The sequence below is a fragment of the Piliocolobus tephrosceles genome, chromosome 10 (genome assembly GCF_002776525.5).
Source record: "Piliocolobus tephrosceles isolate RC106 chromosome 10, ASM277652v3, whole genome shotgun sequence".
NCBI classification, from domain to species: Eukaryota; Metazoa; Chordata; class Mammalia; order Primates; family Cercopithecidae; genus Piliocolobus; species Piliocolobus tephrosceles.
The window spans coordinates 44220923-44234122 of NC_045443.1; the positions used below are offsets into that span (position 1 = coordinate 44220923).

The 13200-nt window shown below is 37.4% G+C and overlaps 1 pseudogene; it reads right to left on the reverse strand.

The window, feature by feature from the left end:
* The window catches only part of LOC111555274, a 36561-nt pseudogene extending 23709 nt beyond the window's left edge, over window positions 1-12852 (reverse strand).
* Between the last annotated feature and the right edge of the window lie 348 nt (window positions 12853-13200).

Genomic DNA, 13200 nt, shown 5'->3' on the forward strand with positions numbered 1-13200 from the left:
TCATCTTAACCATTTTTTAATGTATAGATCAGTGTAAAGGTGTGTTAAACGCACCCATAATGTGCTACTATCACCAGGATCCAGCTCTATAACTATTTTAATCTTGTAAAACTGAAACTCTGTACCTGCTACAGAATAGCTCTCCATTCCCCGCTTCTTCTAGTCCCTGGCAACCACCACGCCACTTTCTGTCTCTATGATTTTTGACTTATAAGTACCTCAAATAAATGGATTCATATGGTATTTGTCTTTTGGTAACTGGCTTGTTTTACTTAACACAGTGTCCTCAAAGTTCATCCATGTTGTAGCATGTGTCAGGATTTCCTTCCTTTAAAGGTTGAATAATCTTCAATCATATATACGTACCACATTTCACTTATCTATTCATTTGTTGATGACTATATTTGTTGATGGTTACTTCCATGTTTTACCTGTTATGAATAATGCTGCTATGAATGTGGCTATACAAACATTTCTTTGAATCCCTGCTTTCAATTCTTTTGTCTGTGTTCCCAGAAGTGGAATTTCTAGATCATGGTAATTCTGTCTTCAGTTTGGGACTGTTTTCCACAGCAACCATATCATTTTACATTTCCACCAACAATGCACAAGGGTTCCAATTTCTCCATATCATTGCTTAACATTTGTTATTTTCTGGAATTTTTTGTTTTGTTTTTTACAGTAGCCATCCTAATGGGTGCGAGGTAGTCTCCCTTTGCGGTTTTGGATTTGCATCTCCCTGATGATTAGTGAGGTTGAGCATCTTTTTATGTCCTTACTGACCATTTGCATATTTTTGAAGAAATACCTATAAAGTCTTCTGCCCGTTTTTGAATTGGGTTGTTTGCTATTTTGTTGTTCAGTTTTATGAGTTCCATTTATATTTTGGATATCAATCCCTTATCAGATATATCATTTGCAAATATTTTCTTCCATTCTGTGGGTTACATTTTACTCTATTCATACTGTCTTTTGATGCACAATTTTTATTGATACACAATATTGGTACATATTTATGAGGTACAGGTGATATTTTGTTACACACATAGACTGTAGTAATCAAGTCAGGGTATTGGGGTGTCCATCACCTCAAGTATTTATCACTTCTATGTGTTGGGAACATTTCAAGTCTTCTAGCTATTTTGAAATATTCAATACACTGTTATTAACTATAGTAACCCTATTCTGCTATTGAACATTAAAACTTATTCCTTCTGACTGTGTTTGTACCCATTAGCCAACCTCTTTATCTCCTGCCCCCACCCACAGGTAGCCTCTGTTATCTTTCTACTCTCTACCTCCATGAAATCAACTTTTTTAGCTCCCATGTATGAGTAAGAGCATGCAATATTTGTCTTTCTCAACTTAACATCATGTCCCATTCCATTCATGTTGCTGCCAATGACATGATTTTATTATTTTTTTTTTTTTTTTTAAGACAGAATCTCACTCAGTCACCCAGGCTAGAGTGCAGTGGTGCAATCTCGGCTCACTGCAAGCTCCACCTCCCGGATTCACACCATTCTCCTGCCTCAGCCTCCTGAATATCTGGGACTACAGGTGCCTGCCACTACACCCTGCTAATTTTTTGTATTTTTAGTAGAGACAGGGTTTCACCGTGTTAGCCAGGATGGTCTCAATCTCCTGACCTCGTGGTCCACCTGCCTCGGCCTCTCAAAGTGCTGGGATTATAGGCGTGAGCCACCGCACCCAGCCCCGATTTTATTATTTTTTTTACAGCTGAATAGTATTCCATTATGTATATATATACCACACTTTCTTTATCCATTTATCCAATGATGGACACTTAGGTTGATTCCACATCCTTGCTGTTGTGAATACTGCAATAAACATGGGAGTGCAGATATCCCTTTAATATACTGATTTATTTTCCTCTGGATAAATACCAAGTAGTGGGATTGCTGGATTGTATGGTAGTTGTTCTATTTCTAGTTTTTTTGAGAAATCTCCGTACTGTTTTCCACAATGGCTGTACTAATTGATATTCCCACCTACAGTGTATGAGTTCCCTTTTTTCTTCATCCTTGCCAGCATTAGTTATTTTTTTGTCTTTTGATAATAGCTATTCTAATTGGGGTAAGATGATATCTCATTGTGGTTTTTATTTGCATTTCTCTGATGATTAGTGATGTAGAGCATTTTGTTGGCCATTTGTATGTCTTCTTTCGATAAATGTCTATTCATGGTTTTTGCCCACTTTTTAATGGTAATTTTTTTTGTTTGTTTGTTTTTGTTTTTGTTTTTACTGTTGAGCTCTTGGATTTCCTTGTATATTCTGGATATTAGTCCTTTATTGAATGAATATTTTGTAAATATTTTCTCCCATTCTGTGGATTGTCTCTTCACTCTGTAGATTGTTTCCTTTGCTGCACAGAAGCTATTTAGTTTAGTAGAGTTACATTTGTCTACTTTTGGTTTCATTGCCTGTGCTTTTGAGGTCTTAATCATAAAATATTTGTCAGAACCAAAGTCCTAAAATATTTCTCTTATATTTTCTTCTGGTAATTTTATAGTTTTGGATCTTATGTTTAAGTCTACAATCCATCTTGAGTTAATTTTTGTATGTGGTGACAGATGGGGTCTAGTTTCATTCTTCTGCATAGATATATCAAATTTTTCTAGCACCATTTATTGAAGACAGTGTCCTTTCCTCAGTGTATGTTTTTGGCACCTTTGTCAAAAATCAGTTGGCTGTAAATACGTGGATTTATTTCTAGGTTCTCTATTCTGTTCCATTGGCCTATGTGTCTGTTTGTATACCAATATCATGATATTTTGGTTACTATAGCCTTGCAATATATTTTGAAGTCAGGTAGTGTGATGCCTCTAGCATTGTTCTTTTTGCTTCCAAATTTTTAAATGTTCATGAAGTCCAATTTTTTTTATTTTGTTGTTGTTCGCTATGTTTTCCTTTCCTTTCCTTTCCTTTCCTTTCCTTTTCTTTTCTTTTCTTTTCTTTTCTTTTCTTTTCTTTTCTTTTCTTTTCTTTTCTTTTCTTTTCTTTTCTTTTCTTTTTAGTTTTGAGATAGGATCACTCACTGTCACCCAGGTTGGAGTGCAGTGGCGCAATCACTGAAGCCTCAAACACTTGACCTCAAGAGCAATCCTCTTGTCTCAGCCTCCTGAGTAGCTAGGATTATAGGAATGCACCACCATGTCCAGGTAATTTTTTAAATAAATATTTTTGTGGAGATTGAGTCTTACTCATTGCCCAGGCTGGTTTGAACTCCTGGGCTCAAGTAATCTTCAATGTTTCAGCCTCCCAAAGTGCTGAGATTATATGTGTGAGCCACACTACCCAGCCAGCATCTTTCATGTCTTATCCAAGAAATCAGTGACAAATCCAAAGTTTTGATGCTATTTTCATGTTTTCTTCTAAGATTTTTACAGTTTTAGATTTTACATTTAGTTATTTGCTATGTTTGAATATGGTTTTTCCCCGCTAAAACTCGTATTGAAACCTTGATTCCCTGTGTGGCAATGTTGGCAAGTGAAACCTCTAAGAGGTGGAGCCTGATGGGAGGTATTTGGGTCATGAGGACTCTGCCCTTCTGTGTGGTTCGGTGCTGTTCTTGCAGTAGCGAGTGCACTCTTATTCTGACAAAACTGAATTGCTTATAGCAGGAATGGATTAGTTCCTTCAGGAGTGAATTGTTATAAAGCCAGAATGCCCGTCAGGTTTTGCCTCTTGACATCTTTTCACTTCCCCTTTGACCTTCCACCATGTGGCGTTGCAACACAAAAGCCTTCACCAGAAGCCAAATGAATGCTGGCGCTATCTTTCCGAAGTTACCAGCTTGCAGAACCATGAGCTAAGTAAACTTTTCTTTATAAATCACTCAGTCTCAGTTATTCTGTTATAGCAACACAAAGAAGTCAATCTTTGATCCATTTTTAGTTTTGTTTTTTGTTTTTTGTTTTTTGAGACAGAGTTTCGCTCTGTTGCCCAGGCTGGAGTGCGGTGGCGTGATCTCGGCTCACTACAAGCTCCGCCTCCCGGGTTCATGCCATTCTCTTGCCTCACCCTAACGAGTAGCTGGGACTACAGGCGACTGCCACCATGCTCAGCTAATTTTTTGTATTTTTAGTAGTGGCGGGGTTTCACCATGTTAGCCAGGATGGTCTCAATCTCCTGACCTCTTGATCTGCCCACCTTGGCCTCCCAAAGTGCTGGGATTACAGGCGTGAGCCACCATGCCCAGCCAGTTAATTTTTATATATGGTATTAGATAAGGTGATATATGGTGTCAGAAAACTGGGTGTTCTTTTATATGTGAATATCCAGTTTTCTAGCACAATTTGTTGAAAAGATGGTGTTTTCCTCATTGAATGATCTTAGTACCGTTATTGAAAATTATTTCACCACGTATGTGAGGATATGTTTCTGGGCTATTTTATTTCATTGGTGGATGTCTGTGACTTTATGCCAGTACCACAGTGTTTTGATTACTACAGCTATACAGTAAGTTTTGAAATCAGGAAGTGTGAGTCCTTTTATATTAGTCTATTTAGCGTTTCTATAAAGAAATACCTGAGGTTGGGTGATTTATAAGGAAATGAGGTGTGTTTTGGCTCACAATGCAGAGTGTGTAAGAAGTCTGTTTTGCATTTCTATAAAGAAATACCTGAGATTGGATGATTTATAAAGAAAAAAGGAAATGAAGTATATTTTGGCTCACAATTCTGCAGTGTGTACAAGAAGTCTACTTTGCATTTCTGTAAAGAAATACCTGAGGTTGGGTGATTTATAATGAAATGAGGTTTATTTTGGCTCACAGTTCTGCAGAGTGTACAAGAAGCATAGTGCCAATATCTGCTTCTGATGAGGGCCTCAGGAAGCCTAAAATCACGATGGAAGGCAAAGGGGGAGCACGCATGCAACATGGTGAGAGAGGCAAGAAAGAGAGAGAGGAGGGAGGGGCCAGACTCTTTTTAACAAGCAGATCTTATGGTAACTCATAGACTAAGAACTCATTCATTACTGCAAGGGAGGTACACCCATGACCATTAATAAGGGATCTACACCCACGACCCTAACACCTCCCATCAGGCCCTACCTCCAATATTGAGGATCACATTTCAACATGAGATTTGCTAGGGACAAATATCCAAATTATATTACACCCAGCTTTGTTTTTTTGCAAGATTGCTTTGGCTATTCAGGGACCACCTAAGATTGCCTGTGAATTTTAGGATGGGTTTTTCTATTTCTAAAAATCTATCTTTGGAATTTTAATAGGGATTGCATTGAATCTGTTGATGACTTGGGGAAGCACTGACATCTCAACAATATTAAATCTTTCCATCCATGAACATGGGATTTCTTTCTATTTATTTATGTCTTCTTTAATTTCTTTTAGCAATGTTTTGTAGTTTTCAATATTTACATTTTTATTTTCTCACTTAAGTTAGTATCTAAGGATTTAATTCTTTTGATGCTATAGATGAGATTGTTTTTATAATTTTCTTTTCAGTTGGTTCTTTTTAGTGTATAGAAATGCAACTGAATTTTGCGCATTGACTTTGTATCCTACTACTTTGCTGAATTTATTTATTACTTCTAACAGTTTTTTGATGAATTAGAGTTTTCAACAAATAAGATTATATCATCTGCGAACAGAGACAATTCTACTTTTTTCTTTCTGATTTGAATGTCTTTTACGTCTTTTTCTTCCCTGAATACTGTGTTTACAACTTCCAGTTCTATGTTGAATAGAAGTAGCAAAAGTAGGCATCATTGCCTTGTGCCTGATTTTAGAGAAAAAGCTTTCAGTCTTTCACCATTGAGTTTTATGTTCATAGTGAGTTTTTTCACATATGGCTTTTATTATACTGAGGCAGTTTCCTTCTATTCCTAATTTGTTGATTTTTTTTTTTTAATTATGAAAAGCTGTTGAATTTTGTCAAATGCTTTTTCTACATCAATTGAGATAATCATGTGGTTTTTTTTCCCCCTTGTCTTGTCTCAGTCCATTTGGTGTTGCTATACCAGAATACCCATGGCTGGATAATTTATAAAGAAAAGAGGTTTATTTAGCTCACAATTATGTAAGTTGGGAGATTCAATAACATAGCACCCAACTTCTGGCAAGGCTATAGTCTGGCTAAAAACATGGTGGAGAAGGCGAAAAGTGAGCAGGCATGTGCAAAGATATCACATGGTGAGGGAGGAAACAAGAGAGTCTAGAAAGCAAAAAACTCGCCGCTGTAACAACATGCTTTCTGGTAAACAATTCCATTCTGTGAAAGCAACAACTCACTCACTTCTATGGAAGGGCATTAATCTACTTATGAGGGATTAATCCTTATGACCCAAGCACCTCCCACTAGGCCCCTCCTCCCTACAGTGCCAAACTGGGGATCAGATTTCAACATCAGTTTTGAGAGTAATAAACCACATCTAAACCACAGCATTTTGTCCCAGGCACCAAAAGTCATGTTCTTCTCACATACAAAATAGAAACATTTGTTCCCAATAGTTTCAAAAGTCTTAATGTGCTCCATCACCAAATCAAAAGTCCAAAGTCTCATCTGAGAGCCTGTGAAAATGTTTTTAAAACTTACTTTAAAGATACAATGGTGGGACAGACATTGGGTAAACATTCCCACTCCAAAAGGGAAAAATAGGCCAAGAGAAGGGAGGAACAGGCACCATACAAATCTAAAACCAACAGGGCATACAATTAAATCTTAACACTCCAAAATAATCTTTCACTCCATGTGCTGCCTCCTGGACACACTGGTATGGGGATTGGGTCCCCAAGGCCTCAGAAAGCCGCACCCCAATGGCCTTGTTGCGTGGGTTGGAGGGTAGTGCCTGTAGCTTTCCCAGGTAAGTGTTTCACACTGCCAGTAGTTATACAATTCTGTGGTCTTGACAGTGGCCATGTTCCCACAGATCCACTAGGCATCACCCCTGTGGGAGCTTCTCTGGTGGCTCCACCCTTGTGGCAGGTTTCTGCCTGGGCTCCCAGGTTTTCCATTACATCCTCTGAAATCTAGGTGGAAACCTCCACACCTCCATCACTCTGGCATTTTGCATGCCTGCAGAACTAGGGCCTTGTGGACCTGGATGCTGCCAAGGCTTATGGCTTGTACTCTTTGGAGCAGCAGCCCAAGCTGTATATGTGGCTAGTTGAGTCACAATGGATTGGCTGAAACAGCCAGGATGTAGTGAGCAGTGTCCTGAGGCAACCCTGGTCAGTGTGCCTATGGGGAATAGTTGGAACTGTCCCCTGAAACCATTCTGATCTCCTAGGCTTCCTCTGGCCTCCTCTGGTAGCTGGTCAAGCTGGGCCTTAGGAGACCAATGTTGGCCTGCCCAGGTACTACTCGAGAGTTTTACTCTGTAGGGGCTCCTTTGAGCTCGGGTTTGCAAATTCCCAACTGGGATTGTTTTGCTCAATTTTCATCTTAGATGCTATCGTCATCTTCTAAGTCCAAACTGTGGTTTGTAATAAGACAACATTTTTTTTCCTTTTGGACTTTCAGCGTACAGTATAGAACAAACCCCACCAGAGACATATCTGAGTTAGCAAAACATTTACTCCATTTCCCTATAGCAAATTATTCCACATAGTACTGCTTGTGATTGCAAAGATACCACTGTTTTACAGCCAATAATGAATGAATGATGGGAAATTTTACTAGAATTGCTTTTCATTTTTGTCAGCTTTATAAAAGTTTTCACATTTTCACGTATATGTTTCCAAAGAGTGAATGTGCATGGGGAAAGATTCTGAGAATTAATTTCGCACATATTTTAACAACTCGAGAGAGAACATATATCATTTATTGTCAGTTGTTTCAATAATGTTTTTACAATGAAAGGATTCACAAGGCTAAAAAGTTATATTCTGTATTTAATTTGCTTGTGCAAATGTCTATATAGGCTTTTATTACTAACTCCATGATTTTCTATCATCAATTAAAGCTAGTGGACAAATGTTGACTATTTGACACAAAACCTTGTTCTTCCATTTTAAAAAGTTTTTCCAAATGGTGGATTTAAGGCTCTCTTTGGAGCCAATTTTATTATTCTGTTACATAAGAATGTGTTCAGGGACGATGAAGGCATAATGTGCAAATTAGTCCTCTATTCAATTACAAGTTCAATACTCAGTATTAATTTGACCTTATATTAGTAGGCAAAATTATAAATTTAGTGACCAAGCAGAATCATATGTCAGCAGCTATAATATTAAAATCATTACTGTAGCATGATTTCTTTAGGCTACATCTGAGAACTGTTCTTTCCTGTCATCACAAATGATTTTGTCATGCCCACTCCCCCACCAAGAGACTTGATTAAACGCTAGCATAGCTCAAGGCCCTGACCTGGGATCAACCCAGCCCTCCTCAAGTTCCTGTCTGGGAAATCTCAAGGTTGTTGAAAAATTTACTGTTTGCTCTAGCCAACATCTTAAGACTTGGCCCCTGTCTCCCAGGCTCTGTGGGAGGGTAAGAGCCTAACTTCAATAAGCACTAGTTAACAAACCCAGATGGTCTAATCACATTGGCCAACCCCTTTTACCCAATTATTGTAATTTTTCACTTCCGTGACTTTGGTTAAGCCAGGCTGTTTCTCTCTCTTCACTCTCTCATTTTCCCTTTAAAATGCCTAGTCGTCTATATATGGATTGAAGTTGAGCTCATTTCCATACTGGTTTGTCTTCATAATCTTTAACTAGTATCTGGCTTCGTTTTTCTTTAACATGTTTAGCCAAAACTTGAGCTAAACCAATTAAAATACAGAGGCATAGAAACTTTTCACTCACCTGAGAAACATGTCAATAGCAATAGTGTATGAATTAAGTACAATTGAATGGCAGCTGGCCACAGTCATGACAGTAAGTGATTTACAATCCAGTCTTGTGAGAGAATTTGAAATAATGCTCTACTCGTCTCAATCATTCCCACTATAAAACAAAAGAATCAAAGAGGGTAGTCTTTCTACAAACAAGTAACATATCAAGATGAGGTGTAGTAAAAATAATAATAATAATAAAAGCATCTCCTGTGTCAAAGTATTAATTTTTCTATTGGTTATCAGAGTAGAAAAAAATACATTTTTTTATTTACCCCTCTTAGGTTTATTGACTTGGAGTCCATGAATCAAACAAATAACAGACAGATTAACAAGAGAAAAAAACAGTTTTAATTATGTACATAGCTACATACGTAAACACCAGAGTTTATAAAGAAAAATGTTCCTCAAGGAGGTAGCCAGATGGTTAAGGCTTTTACAGTATTCCATTTTTAGCTAAACAAAGGAAAAGGGATTTAGGACTTCTAGGTCAGCAGGCAAGTTATAGGAAGGTGACCAAGAAAAGTATGGTAAACAAGGATTGTTTAGTGTTTCTCCACTGATAAGAGTTATTGAGTCTTCTTCTCCATAAGGGAAAAGGAGATACCTTTAAAGATGGAAATTTTCTAAATTTCCTTTATTAAAGGAAAATTTGTGCCCTACTTTTAGAGCTTTTTCTGTGTCTGTTGGTCTCGATGACTTTTAACTAAAATATTCAACGTAACAAAAAGGCATATTTTGGGGGGTATAGCATATCTTGGTACCCTTCGTGGTGACAAATTCCATTTCTGTTGGGCATTCCTAGGGGTTAGTGCTAGATTTCCCTGCTGACCAACTGGGAAAATGAGGTGGGAACTGAAAAAGGCATTGTGGCTGTCTCTCTAACAGTCTTTCCTCAGATGATCACTCAAAGCCAACTGTCCCCTACCTGTGATTGGGCTAAAGAAATGTGAGATGTTTTCACCAGAGTTGTCAGGGGAAAGAGCCAGTTGTCTTTGAATCCTGCACATGGACAAGGACACACGTGTACCCAGTTTTGCTGGTAGCCATATTATGACAATGAGGAAAAGCAACCCTACAATGAAGTGAGTGTCATAAATAGCAGCATGGAGAAGGAAGCTGGATTCTAGATGATATTGCTGAACCATGGAATCGATTGAATTACTTAAGATAATAAACTCCCTTATGGTTTAGGACATTTTGAGTTGGTATTCTGTTACTGGCAGCCTAAAACTAACAGAGCCCACGGAAGGAGTCAGTGTTCTCCATGGAGGGAAGATGGGCCTTCTAGCTCAAAGGAGCACCTCTGGAGTAAAACTCTCGAGCAGTACCTGGGCAGGCCAACATTGCTCTCCTAAGTCCCAGCTTGACCAGCTGCCAGAGGAGGCAGACATTTTGATGAGGGAAGGTGGTCAGGAAGGGGGCAAGGAGCAGTGATGTTGAAACCAGCAAGTCTGTGAAGTCAGTTAAATGTGCCAAAATATTTGGGTGAGGTAGATGGGGAGACGAACATTAAAGAGAGGAAAAATGATGAAGAGAAAAAAGGAGAGGCCAGAGATTGCTTTTTCTATACTCTGGAAAAGTACCAGTTCCATATGAATTACCTGGTTTACTTGTTTATTTTTAAAGATCAGCTAGAACTTACCTCTGAATCTATCTGATTCTGGTGATTTTTTAGATAGTAGGTCTTTTAAGCTTCCTTCTGTCTCTTCTGTAGCATTTGATCTATTCAAGTTTTTGTGTTTCTTCTTGGGTCAATTGTGTTAGTTTATATTTTGCAGGAACATCATTTATTCCCTCTAGGTTTTTTGAAATCTTGCCATTGAATCTAATATTCTCTTAGAATGTTTTCAGTGTCTTATCTTTGATTGTCTCTCATTTCTTATCTTGTGTATGTTTCTCTTAGTCAGGCTTCTATTGACTTTCCTTTTTAGGTTTATTTATCCTTTCTACTATTTTACTTATTATTTTGCTTTCCCGTTCATTATTTTCCTTCTTCACTACTTTAATCTTTCCACTTTTGTTTGGTTTTGTTTTCTTTTTCTAATTTCTTAAAGATGAGTATTGTTCTTTACTTTTCAGCTCTTAACCTTTAATGGCAAAGGCACTTAAAGCTGCAAATATTCCTCTCATAGATTTCCATATGTCTTATTGGTTTGACATAAATAGTAGCTCTTGCGATTGCTTTGAAATAATTTTTAGTTTTGGTTTTTACTTTCTTTTTGACCCAGAGCTATTAAAGTGTTGTTACTTTATTAAAGTGTTGTTGTTAATTCATAAGTGTTTAGAATTTTTGTCATTCTTTATTTCTTATTTCTGAGTTTTATTAGAGAATATGACGTGTAAAATTGACCTTTAAAAAAAAGTTACATTTTTTCAACCAAGAGTGTGACCAAATGTCACAAATACTCCATGAACATGCAAAACTATGAATATTTTCTACTTAATACTTTCTACTCAAAGGATATATGGTTTAATATTGTAGGGTCGGAAAAATATCTTCTCACTTCTGAGTTGTTTGCTGGGGCTGTAAGATACAGATTAACAAGAGAAAAGTATACAAATTTATTTAAAATCTGTTTTACATAACACAGAAGTGGAAATGAAGACCCAAAGAAACAGTTAACCCTGAGTATTTTTATACTAGGTTTGACAAAGAGTATAAAGTTGTCGAAAAATATGATGGGGCAGAGAGGGTTTGAGCTAGGATAGCAAACTGGAGGAAACTTAGCAAGGCTTATTGGTTTAAATTACTTTCAACATCCCTCCATCTTCCCGTCTTCGGTGTTAAAGGTGTCCTTCTCTCTGAGTATCGGGAAGGTACCTCTCATGTGAGGGTCTTATGTCGTATTTCAGGGAGAAGAAAGAGTCAGAGTGTCCTTCCTCTCCCTGCCGTTTTTCAGATTCCTTCAGCTTAAAATATTCAATATGGCAAGCTGCCCTATTTTGGGGTAGTATATCCTGAACCCCATCATTTCAATAGTTTTACTATTTAATTTCTGCTTGTCATTATTACTATTTTTTGCCCTGTTGGATTTGGATGATTCTGAAAGACATATATATTTCTAAATGGAGTTCTCCTTGCATTTCTAACACTTTATATATTTAGCTGCTGTATCTAATACATACAAAGTAATGACTAGTATATCTTTTACCTAAATTGTACTTTTTTAGCCCAGGATGGTGACTGATGCCTGTAATCCTAGTGTTTTGGGAGGCCAAGGTAGGAAAATCGCTTGAGCCCAGTAATTCAAGGTTGCAGTGAACTATTATCATGCCACTGTATTTCAGCTTGGTCAACAAAGTGAGACGCTGTCTCAAAAAAAAAAAAAATTCTTTTTATCATTATGTATTATTCATCTTTAATTTCATTGGTGGTTTTAAGCTTAAATTCTGCCCATCTGGCATTAATGTGAATTTCTGCTTTCTCTTTGTGATATCTCTCTGTCCATTTCAGTTTTCAGTCTTTAAAAAACTCACTGTTTTAAGCATTAAAAAACAATAAACAGTGTATTGCTTGATATTGTTATTTAACCCAACCCGCCAGTCTCCGTTTTTCAATAGAAAAGTTTAGTCCATTCGTGTTAAGTATAACAACTATTTTATTCATTCCATTTTATTTAATATTTATCTTTGGTCTTACATTGCATTTCCTCTTTTTTCTTTCTTCATTTTTGCTGATTTGTTCCGGTTGCTCTACATTCTCATTTTCTTATTAATTACCTTCCCTTTATCATCACACACAAGTGTCTGGACTATCATATGAAATCCTCATGCTTTTTCCTTTCAACCAAATCACTCCTTTTTTCACTGTTCCCACCAATAAATGAGACCTTTGAATACCTTTACTTACCTTTACTTCTCCGTTCTTCCTGCCAGGTTACCTTTAAATTTTTACTCTACAGAATAGAATCTATTCTACTTTCTTTTTTATTTTATTTTATATTTTTCTTGAGATGGAGTTTCACTCTTGTTGCCCAGGCTGGAGTGCAATGGCGCCATCTCAACTCACTGCAATCTCTGCCTCCCGGGTTCAAGCGATTCCCCTGCCTTAGCCTCCCGAGTAGCTGGGATTACAGGCACACATCACCACGCCCAGCTGATTTTGTATTTTTAGTAGAGATGGGGTTTCTCCATGTTAGTCAGACTGGTCTAGAACTCCAAACCTCAGGTGATCCACCCACCTCGCCCTCCCAAAGTGCTGGGATTACAGGCGTGAGCCACGGCGCCCAGCCCTATTCTACTTTCAAATACCTTTTTTGCTGCTACGGCTTAATACTTTGGGTTCTAGGCTATTATTAGATTTCTCTTGCAGTAAATTCTTCTTTTCAAGATTGCTTATTTAGTTATTATATTAATCTCACTCTGTTAAC